The sequence below is a fragment of the Lepidochelys kempii genome, chromosome 19 (genome assembly GCF_965140285.1).
Source record: "Lepidochelys kempii isolate rLepKem1 chromosome 19, rLepKem1.hap1, whole genome shotgun sequence".
Taxonomy (NCBI): domain Eukaryota; kingdom Metazoa; phylum Chordata; order Testudines; family Cheloniidae; genus Lepidochelys; species Lepidochelys kempii.
Genome location: NC_136398.1, coordinates 4,680,960 through 4,693,170, shown reverse-complemented (window position 1 = coordinate 4,693,170; position 12,211 = coordinate 4,680,960). Strand labels below are relative to the sequence as shown.

Here is a 12,211-nt window from a genome sequence, read left to right as displayed (position 1 = left end):
TCCACAGAAGCACTGGTTCATCCACAATCAATCCTAATTCTATCATACTTTGAAACATTCTTGTATTTTCCACCACGAATTTAATAAAAGTAGTTTCTAAACCTTCTTGTCTTCATTACTAAATGATTAAATATCTATGGTACCTATCTAGCCATAATCACCATAGTATAACTGGATTAAAAAAAGAATTAGATAAATTCTTGGAGGACAGGTTCATCAATGGTGATTAGCCAAAATGGTCACGGATGCAACCCCATGCTCTGGGTGTCCCTAAGCCTCTGACTGCCAGATGCTGGGACTGGATGACAGGGGAGAGATGACTTGATAATTGCCCCGTTCTGTTCATTCCCTCTGAAGCATCTGGCATTGGCAACCGTCAGAAGACAGGATATTGGGCTACATGCACCACTGGTCTGATGCAGTCTGGCCATTCTTATGTAGTAATGGTGTTTCACAATCTTTAATGTACTTATCCTCACAACATACAGGGAAGTGATCTTATCCCCATTTTACAGATGGGGAACTGAAGCGCAGAGACGGTAAGTGACTTGCCCGGGACCACACAAAGTCTGTGGCAGGGAATTGAATCCCAGTCTCCTTCAGACTAGGATACCGCCCTAATCACTGGACCATCTTCTTGATCAGTATCCTGCCACTGCAGTGACCAGAATCCAGATCCCTGATGTTTAAAAATTCTTGTCCTTGACAAGTTCCAATGCCACCTCTTAAAAGCACTGATTTAATCTGTAACCATTTTCTTATTTTCTCACCAATACTAAAGTGCATGGGACAATTATGAAGTGCTTTGAGATATTCCAGCAAGAGGCACTACCGTAAGTACACAAACATACAAAGAGTCAGGCAAACAGTGGAAAGTCTCACCTGCAAATATCTTTTGGGATAGTAACCAGATTTTGACTTGATTCTATTTTCAAACCTTTTGTGTTGGCTTTCTGCGAATATTCCAGCATTTGAGCTTTACTAGAAAACAGAAAACTTCTACTCTAAATAGTCATTGAAAGTGGGGCTCAAATTGTGTATTAAATTGCAAGAGTCATAATTCACTCTGTCCATTCAGGGAACAGAAACAAGAGCACAACTGATGTGACTGATTAACAATGCAAATTTTGAACTTTGAGTGTCTGCAACAAGCTTTTCAAACCAGCCTAAGAACAGCTGGCAGAGTAAGTTTGACAATCATTTCAAAAGCCTAATTAGTTTGAGAATTCACTAACACTGTTGTCCCCATTTTACAGATGGGGAAATTAGACTAAGTGACTGGCCCAAGATTAGACAGAAAGTCTGTAGCAAGTCCCAGACTAGCCATCTAACAGCACCATCTTTCTTCCCTGTGCAATTTATTCAATAGTTACCAACTTCTAGTTTTCCTTGTACTTTTCTCTGAAGCAGCATCATGATCCGAGACAGGTTAGCAGACTAAATTGTCCATTGGTCTGACTTGGTCTCGCAAGAAGAGATCCGTGTAGCTTGAAAGCTTGTACCTTCCACCAACAGAAGTAGGTCCAATAAAAGATATTACCACACCTACCATGTCTTTCTCTCAATTCCTAGTCAGTCTGAGAGGCAGCTGCACGATTTATACTAGAAGAAATCTATGGCTTTAAAGATAGGTGAGGGAAATCCAAATAAAGTAATTTAATTAGGATAGAACAGGCTTAACTTTTCACAGAGCAGATACAAACAGCAGCCAACCGCCCTGATCTTCTCCCTTTTCTTTTTTAAAAATTTTCTGGATAAAGACATCTTCACTTGATATTCATTGTTGTTTTATCTGCCTTGAAACGAAGACTGCAGTCACTTTGATAAATGGATTGAGAAACTTTTTGGTTTCACCATAGCTCCTGTAAATGCCTCCAGATCCGCTAGCATGGGCACAATATTTTCATATAGAGACAGTGTCTCATGAACATCTCCTCTCCCATCAACAGCCTCATAACATCCCTATGATGTAATCCAGTGGATAAGATACTGGACTCGGAGTCAGAAGATCTAGGCTCTAATCTTTACTCTGTTAATTTGGGAGAGTCCCTTTGCCTTTGTTTCCCATCCAACTTTCTGCTTACGTAGATGTAAGTGCTGACCGCCTCTCGATGTCTGCATGCTGCCTAGCACAATAGGACTCCATTCCTGGCTGGGGCCTCTAACTACTAGTGTAATACAGTAATAAGTGTCAACAACAGTGATGCTTTATATGGGAGAAAAAAAAGACTCCCTAGCAAAGCATTTAAGTTATTGTTAGCTTCTTTCAAAGCAATTTGGCAGCTGGAAACTAGGAGGAGCAGCCAGGACCAGCTAGATCTCCCTGGACCACCAGATTAGTGGCCCATACACCACTGATGGACCAGTCCACATACCCCACTTTGGGAACTCTGTTGAAATCCTAGTTTGACACTTATCTCCAACAGCACTCTACCGTCAGACATGACCACCATGTGCGAGTGGCCAGCTGGGGTTACTGTTACCATGAATCCATCTTGAATGTTTAGACCCTTACAAAACATCGACTAAAAAACCTGCAACTTGTGAATGCAACCAGTCTGTCGTTACATGACCCTATCACAGACACCCTCCCACACTCCATCTGTTTGTTGCATATTATCTTCATTTAGACTGCAAGCTCCTTCAGGACAAGTACGGTCTCTTACTACATTATCCAGCACCCAGTACGGCGGGGGCCCCGATCCCAACTTGGGCTCCGGGATAATACCGCAATATAAATAATAAAACAGCATGCTTTGCATGTGTTTGTAGGAGTGGGGAAGATGCAGTTTCCCAACTCTTTCCCCACCACCAGCTTCCCAGAACTCTGTGCTACTCCAGCCCATCATTACACTGGTTTTCCATAACAGACACTCAGCTGCCTAGCACTTCAGCCACCCCTAGGATGTAAAGCCGAGGAGGCCACTCAGAACCTCCCAGCTGCAGAGATAAAAACGATACCCTCCTGCTCCAGAAGCACATGGCCGAATGGAGCATCTCCACTGGTTGTTAGCACCGCTGGGCTTCGGCTAGAGCTGTGCAGATCTGAATCCACACCACCAACCTCTGCTGGACGTGCACACACACTAGATAGTTCATTGCCACACCAAGAAAACCTTCGTTTAATAAAGACCGTCGATTATTCCCGCCATCAGGAAAATGGGGACGTCGCTGAATCTAAACATAGAGGAAGAACATTGTACTTAATCTACTGTGAAGTGACGTATTAAAAACCCTCTGTTCTGCTTCTTCACAAAGGAGGTGTTAAAAAAAAGTTACACATTTGGGCTCAGTGTGAAGTATAATATCCCCATTCTGGCTGGCGGTGTCCATGGCAGCGAGCAAAGAGACTGAACCAGAGTTAATTTGATTTCTTTAATCAATGGGATTTTCCCAGTTACACATTAACCACCATTACATTAGTCTGCCACTGCATTGCATGTCTGGAGTATATATTTTTGCAGATTACTGCGCTGCATTGTGTGTATTGGAAGCAAAGTACACTGATTTCCATAATTGCACCATAGTTCACTCCAAGCAGCGCAGCGTCAATACAGTAACTATGGGGGATACTATTAAGTATTTTTTTAATCACTGTATCCTGGTTTCCATAAAAATAATGCAGGCTCATCAGGTGCCAGAGCAAAACTCCAGGTGACAGGCACTGAGATACCACACTGATGGGAGTGTCAAAACCTTCTAACTATGCGCACACACAGCTACTACCAAGGCCTGTCGCCAGTACAAGTTACACATACTCCACACAGAGAAATATTTTAATAGGCAAATCAGAGAAGGATGATCTTGGGGTTAGGACAACCAACTGGGACTCTCAAGACCTGTGTTCAATTCCTGCCTCTGACAAAGCCACCCTGCGCAACCTTGGGCAAGTCAGTCTCTCTGGATGTACATTCCCCATCTGTAAGATGCTGATAATCATCCCTCCTAGCTCATAAATTTAAATTGTAAGCTCTTTGGGATAAAGACTGTCTTTTACTAGGTGTACATACAGCACCGAGCACAACAGGGCCCTGATTTTGGTTGGAGCCCCAGGATTTAAACGCTGAAGGGATGAATTATGGTCTCTGTATGTTGGTGCTCATTAGAAGGTACAAGGGGGCCTCTCTTATTCCCCAGAAGGGCACTTCTGCAGGATGCAGCCCTTATTTCGCTCCATATCCTGGGGTGTGCTGCAAGTCAGGACCAAGATGCATGAACAGTGCTGCATAGGAACTCAGGAGGGGAATAGTCGGCAGAACAGGGAAGCTTGCATGCCATTCACCCAAAGAAGACCTGACTCTAGCCATTGCTTTGATGATTATTACAGCACCCACAAAGTGCTTTCCAAACACTCAAGAAGGGACGGTCCCTGGCCTGAAGCGCTCACAGCCTAAGGACAACGGTTAGGGGAAAAGGGAACAACCTGTCAGGGGTGATCTAGATAATACTTAGTCCTGCCTTGAATGCAGAGGACTGGACTAGATGATCTCCCGAGGTCCCTTCCAGTCCTATGATTCTATGAAGAGGCCGTTTACGTGAGTCAGCTCGTTTCACATGAAGCGACATGGCAGAAACAAGTCTTGAAGAGGGACTTTAGCAGGGGGGCCTTCTGACAGGAGCCTTCTGGATCAGTTTAAGGAGTTGGTGCCAGTACTAGTCTTCCATCTTTTCATGAACCCTAAATTCACTCACTCACTAAGACTGAAGGGTGAAGCAGAGGGTGGAAGGGACAGAATAGGAAAATAGGAGTCACTTGGTTCCAGGTATGTATCTTCTCCCAAAGAGCCTCCCAAGAGGTTTGATGGTATTAGAAGAGCATGATGACCTAGGCTTTGCTCTGTAACTGCAAGAAGTCAAATGCTTTGCGCACATACTGCTGGATTTCTCACTTCCTTGAAACGGAGGGAAGACCCAATAAATACATTTCATATGTACACTGTACCTATAAATAGCCTCACAGAGACTTCATTAAGCTACAGAGCTAGAATATAAAGCCCCCATTAATATGCAGAATTGATAAGGCCGCCTCTGCTTTTTCATTGCCAAGGTTTCAATGGGTGGACTCAAAAATTTTCCTGTTTTTAATACTTAGCGGCCTGTTGAACTTGCTAACCTCCTGTCATACATCTTCGTCTGCCAGAGACTGCCCTTGGAAAAGATGGATTCCCCCTTCTGCCTAAACAGTGATAATATCATCTCTGACATTTGCAATCACTATAGACTGAACAAGCAAACTGACTGCTGAACTGATAGATTCAATGAATATAGGATCATTGTGAGTTAACTTACCAGTTCCTGGCCTATTCTTAAGGCCTATAGCTTTTATCTAACACTTTGGGAGCTCTGTGCTTTGTATTTGTACAAGTGGATACATTTTAAACCTTGGATCATTCCGGATATTGCCAGACCAACTAGCTACCAGTGTGAAGGAATAGGTGAAAAGAAAGAAGAAATAGGTGAAAACCTATTAAACCTACTGGATAAAATACAGCCTCGATAGAATGCCACTTAAACCAATGGAAGATAACGTTGGCACACTGTCTTGGGATATTCTTGATACAAAGGCAGATTAGCAGGACTCTGTTGAAGTCTTACGTGCTGTTGCTATAAAGCTCTGCACTTGTATAGCAGTTTCCCTCCAAGGCTCTTAACGCACTTTATACACAACAACATTGTCGTGTAAGCATTATTCCACCTGCTGTACAGATGAGTAAATGGAAGTCAGACAGGAGAAGTTCTCTTTCCCACGGCCAGCTGCGGAGATGGAACAGAATCATTGAATCGGAAGTCCCCGTCTGTCCAGCAGACAGCATTTCCTTATTTCACACTAGGGCTCCACCGTGGAAAACGCTGTTAAGGACTTGCCTTCAGCTGAAGGAAGCTCAGAGATGAGACACTCAAAGGCCATTCCTGAGTCAGCTCTCACAAAAGTTCTTTATAGGTACAGCTGGGAATCTCCACAGGGCGTATGTTATATGACCAATGCTAAATAAGGTTAGACTGCCTGAGTTTTCCAGAATATCTCTGACCATTAATATTGTCATCAGTTTCTTCTGGACAAGAATGATGTATATTTCACATTACAATCATCTGAGGGGGTGATCTGCAAGAGCACTTAGTGTCACCCTAACTCGGCTCCTGCTGAAGTCTGGGGCGGTGGGGGGGGGAGGGGTTACCACGGAGTCTGATCACAGCTGCGCTGGACCAAGTGCTGATCACTTACAACACCCCGCCCGAAAAGGGTTAAAAATGAGTGACGTAGAGCAGAGCACCACTCTGCAACTAGTAGTGACCAAGCGCGCAGCACTAAAGTCACCGCGTATTACAGACTTTTTAAACTCGCCCGTGTAATTCCTACGGCGAAATCTACACTACAGCCTATGTGGGCGAACCCTGTGTTGCTCAGGGGCGAAAACATTCCACCCCCCCCCCCGGGGCAACGTACGCGACACCGACATAAGCATTCATGTGCACAGCGCGCTCCCGCCGGCATAGAGCGTCTTCACCAGACTCGCAGCAGTTTTAGCAGCACAGCAGTGCCCCTGAAGCGCTCGACGTACGCCCATGGCCTGGGTGTCTTTATAAAGACCAACAGTTGGTACAGCAGTTGAGATGCTTTTTCTGTTCTCTCCATAGCAACCTAAGAATGATCACCCGGCAACAGATTGTCTAAACCAGTATCCTGTCTCCAGCCAGCTGCTGCAGAGGGAGGTACAAGAACCCTTTCAGTTAAGGGATAACCTGCCTTCAGGGAGAGTTTCCTCCTGACCGCCATGAATTAGAGGCTGGTTTTGGCCTTGAAGCAGGTGGTTTTATATGCCCCTTCTAAAAACTCACGTTTATTTTACAATAATCGTGACAATAGGCTATCAAGGACTGCCAATCCTCAATAAGCCTCCCTGGATGCTTGCACTCTCTAGCTCTAATGACAGAAAGGCTTTGTGAGTAATTCAAGCATTCAAGAATGGGATTGATTTTTTTTTTTTAACATGGAAGCTTCTCAGATACTATGGTAATGAGCAGCATGATAAAACCTTAAAATAGAAAGATGTTGCCTATACTCTTGATGACAACCAACTTGAAAATAAGTAACAGCCCAGAACAAGCCATCGGTAGTGTTCTTCCAGTTACATTTACTGACAGATAACCATTATAGAATTTCCACATCTTACAGGACTTGCTCCTGCTCCCAATGACGTCAGTGACGACATCCCCATTGATTTCAGTGGTGCAAGACCAGCCTCTCTTTTCAGGAGGTATCAAAAAGCCAGGGATCCCCCTGGACTCTTCCTCATGGCACCTTTCTTTTGTCCATACAGTAATCCAAACTTCAGAGAAATCCAAGGCTTCAGTTAGTCCAATGTCCTCATTTTTCTTGCACACAGCCTTGCAGAGGGGCTCTCAAACACACATCAGGGAAACAAAGCTGGAACTGATCTGTGTGTCAAGCCTGCCTCAACAAGATTGCAAAGCATGCTCAGATTTCACACCCGGGCCTAGCAAGCAGCTTAGAATTCATTTTTCCTTGGTGGGAGGAGGAGAGAAGAGACCAGAGAACCGGTAGCATCAGATCTTTGGATCATGGAAGAAACCCCAGCAGGAGTCTCATATATTAGGGAGACTCTCCTTCCCCTCACTTCCTACCTCCACATACTCACCATCTTCTGAGGATTAAAAACAAAAGTGTCTTTTCAGGATGTGCTTGTACAATGCCTGTCATACTGGGGGTCCCGATAACTGAGTGGGACCCCTAGATACTACCACAATCAACAGCAAGCAAGATTTACGTCCCAACCTGGTAAACCTTCACCTACTCTCCATCCCTTAACCTATGGCTGCTGGTGCTGCAGTCATCATTCTAGAGGACCAAAGAACACATCCCTCTGTCCTTCCGGTGCCCAACAGAATGCAGGAGTTACACTGTAAACTCTTTGCAGCGGGGACTCTCTTTTTGTTCTGTGTTTTTGCAGCACCTAGTAGAATGGGCTCCTGGTCTGTGACTGGGGCTACGAGGCGTTACTGCAATATGTACCGTAAGTAATAATGATGATGACGTCAGGCCAGGCTCACGCCCCAAGAAATGCAGACGATGGATACTACAGACTGCGAGTTTAGTTCATTTTTTAGAAATGTGGAGAACAGATATGAACAAATTATCGAGGTTTGCAGCTCTGGGCCCTCGTTTTCAATAGACAATCCTGGACTTAACCAGTGACACTGACAAATCTGAGACACCAAAGTTCTACATTTCATAGATAAGTGGCTTCTCAGGAGACAGTAGCAGACAGCAAGCAGCACAGTGTGCCTCATGGTTGGCAGCTGCCAGGAATACAGGTGAAGGTGGTGAACAAGGGAATTACTGTGCCCTCTCCCAGCAACTGGACTAGCCATTTTTGCAGAGCAAGGAAAAAGGGTTTCTTATAAAGCAGGTATAGTACAAAGGATCCTGACAAATTGCTCAGTGATAGTCTCAGAACTGAACCAACTTGGCACTGAGTACAAATATTGGGATCCATGGCAGATTGCCTGGATCATGTTCCCTGAACCCGTTTTGATGTGTCTCCCCTTTGGACAGAAGCTCCTAGACAATTGGAAGCTGGCCACTCAAGATTAGTCTGATCAGACACCTATCCTCTGTAGCACTGCAGCTGGGAGACGGCTCAATCCAGAAAATAAACCATTTCACCAGGAGATATTTGGGGAACTACAGATATTTCTGGCAAGGAAGGAAATTAAGGTCTGAGATTTCAATAGCTACATAATTATTTGTATTTGAGTAATGTGGAGCAGCCCAAGCCCAGCTGCGCAAGTTGCCACACAAACATAAAGTAAGTGGCAGAGCCTCCCCCAGAGAGTCCAGAACCTAAATAGGCAAGGGAGAAGGGAAGTGGCTTACCCAAGGTCACACAGAAAGGCAGTGGCAGAGCATGGAATAGCTCCTGGGTCTCCCGAATCATAGGGCAGTGGCCTAGACATTACACCATGTTGTCTCTCCAGTAAATTACTTTCTCCCACTCCCATCCTGATCCCCCAAATGCAAAGAAAGCCAAAGCTTCAGGACATGTAGTGAACATTCAAGGAACACTTCCCCCAGCGTATTCACTAACAGTTTATACTTGAAGAGAATCCGTGTGACTCCCTGTGCAAAACCGCATGCAATTCCGCACCAGCATCCTGGTCCAATTGGCTCAGGAAATGCAGATATATGGAGCCTGCTCTGAACTGGGCTGATACATCCCCCAAGATTCTAGGCGGTTGTGCTCCATCTGAAAGCTGGCTCAGAAATGTTCTTACTTGGCCAGCAGGAACTGCTTCTGTGCTGCCAATGAGAAAGAGATAACCCCCGGGGGAACCATTACTTCTCCCAGCCTAATACACTCCCAATTCTCTGCCTGGGAGGCTCATTCCCAACTCTTAGCTTCCCAGCACAAAACTGGGCCAAACTAAGAGGTTTTTCCACCAAAAATTCTGCTTTGAGATTTTGGGTCTGAACCTGATTGTTTGATGGGAAACTGAGGAGCATGAACAGCGCATGGATGGAGACAAGGAAACCTTTGCATGAAGCGAGTTTATTACAGCCCTAGCAGTGTCTCATGTGGGAAGGAGGAGTCACAGCTTAGCCCGCACTCCCATGAGGCTGCAGCCACGGTCCCCACACTGCTGGAAGGAGGGAGAGCAGAAGCAGCGTGCCTGGTTTTCCCACCTCTCGCAAGCAGGTGGGCAGGAAGGATGTAAGGAGGCAGAGGGATTGGCTGACACCCCTATTCTGCCCGGCCCTCTACACATTAGCCAGGGTTGTCCCAACATGAAGGAGGAAATAAGCTGCACCCAGTAAAAGGCTGGAATAAAGGACTGCTTCCCTTCCCCCAGGAATAAGGGGAGAGCAGGGAATTCATTACAGTTATATCGGACATTGTTTACAGGCTTAGTCTAGCCCTAAACTCCATTGCACCACTAGGTTGTTACATCCTAGGCTATTGCTGTACGAGGTACCGGCGTATCCGACGAAAGAAACTCCCTTTAAAAGGGGATGATTAATAAAATGAATTATTTGTGTGCCCATACAGCAGCTCAAAATGAATACTCAACTTTCCTTCCCTTCTCCCATCTTTTCAGAAAGAAATCAGCCAAAACTACTTTCTATCCGGACAAAAGAAACAAATGTCTAGGCCATGTTCCAACCCAGTACATCTTTGTATAATCCAGTCATCAACAGGAGGTTAATCACCAAAACACAGTCTTAACTATAATGGTACAAATGACCTCCATTACAACGGCTTTTTTAAAAAAATATATGCTGTATGTGTCTGTCCATATATATTATCCAACCTATGCACCCCAAATCCATCTCAGAGACATCTTTCATTAACAATGCACAGATAGCTTAGGGTGAAAAATTATCATGACAAGAACTTGCCTTTGAGGGATAAGAAAAACTACAAAACTATTACTTGGTATGCCCTCTCTCTGACTAGCAGCATATTGCTAGTCGCCAGTATCTTCTCGAAACAGACAACAAACTCTGCCAGGTTATTCCTGCACCTCTTCTTAAATTCAGCGAGTGTGTAAGAAATTTATTGTTCTTTGAAGAAAAATGCATGTCCCCTACCTTATAAAGAGAATAGCTTTAGCTACAGTTGGTTCAGTTCCTTGCAGAAGATTAAGACAACTGACCATGCTTGTAATTTCCTGAGAAACACTTGCATCTGTAGAGATCATCTGCAGCAATCTGCCATTCCCCCACCCACCCCGCCCCCGAACTGTATCAGGCTGTAGGAATATTGACAGCTCTAAATAATTAGATAGAGTAAGGTTAATGTAATAACAGTATGATTTCTCAATTTTCTTTTTTTGCTCTTTTTCTTTTTTTGAGACAGGCTAGAACTACTAACTGATAGTTTTATATATACACCTCTAGTGCCACACTATGGGAACTCATGGTTATTGCTAGCCACGCAATCCCCAGGGAAAGGCTAGGCTGAAGAGATAGCATGTTGAGGACGCGGTCCCATAGAGGCTCATTATTAGGACCAGCGAGTCCAACCCTAGGCTAACCTGAAAATATCTGATCGGAGGACTGCAGGAACCAGTAGGCACCTTCACCCAATAGGCACAGTTACAGCATCGCTGTTAACGAGCTGCATCTTACTAATCTCAGAGTTGATCCCTTGTTTTGATAAAAAGGTTGTTCAGAATCTCATGAAGAAGTGGCGGCGTGCAGGGAAAAAACCAAAACACACACAAACACACACAGAGAGATCATTGCCTCGTGATCCTACTGCAGCTAAAACAATGATGGACTTCTGGAAAGCTTTCGCAGAGCTGGCACTTGTGTAAAAGAGGAAGGGGGTACAAATCAATTAACAGCCCAACGGTGAAGGACCCTGGATAGGTATAATTTTAAATGAAGCAAAAATGGAGAAAAAAGAAGGGAGCTGTGCTAGCAAGAAGGACTAAACACAAAACAACCAGGCACTGAAAGAAAACCAACAAAAATCTTGCATGCACGAGTCAAATATAGCAATGGGGAGCAAGGGGGAAAGGAGAGAGAAAGAGGAGAATTGTAAACCCCTGAAATAGTAAATCACTCATTTAGGTCTATGTCCAGCACTCCACTCAACCCAGCCAAACAGCACAGAGCTGGGGGGAGGTTTCTCTGTCCTCAGACAGACTCAATGCTTGTGCTGAGGGGAGAAAAAAAAATCAAGAAGATCTCTATCTGTATATTTACTCCCAAGGAACTGATTTCCTCCTACCCTAATTGGTGCCCCCGGTTGGTAAAACTCTTTGGATACCTCAGGAGGAAAAGGTGCTGATGGTCTTTCTGAGTCTCCTTGGAGGAAGTCTGCCTTACACCACAAAATCAGTGTTGCATTTCAAATACAACATAAAAGTTTACCAAAAAACACACAACAATAACAACAAAAAACAAAGAAAGAAAAAAAAGGCAGTTTTCCACCCCCATGTGCACACACACACACACACACACACACACACACACACACACAGTCTTTTGGCCTTGTTGCATGAGGCACATTCAGACAAACCTTATTTAGAAACATTGGGAAATTGGGAACCCCTCAGTGTTAAAGGAAGAAAAGAACAATGTTTTTCTTCCCCCTCCTTTCCCCCCGCCATTACACAAAGCCAGACTCAATACAAGACCACAGCAGAAAAAAAACCACAAACTTCAGTTTCAAACTGAATCCTT

General features: G+C 44.5%; 1 protein-coding gene across 7 annotated transcripts in view; it reads right to left on the bottom strand.

Annotated features, from left to right (window-relative positions):
* CSMD2 (CUB and Sushi multiple domains 2) overlaps nt 1-12,211 on the bottom strand; it is a 541,235-nt gene that overhangs the window by 528,004 nt on the left and 1,020 nt on the right. The window lies entirely within an intron of this gene.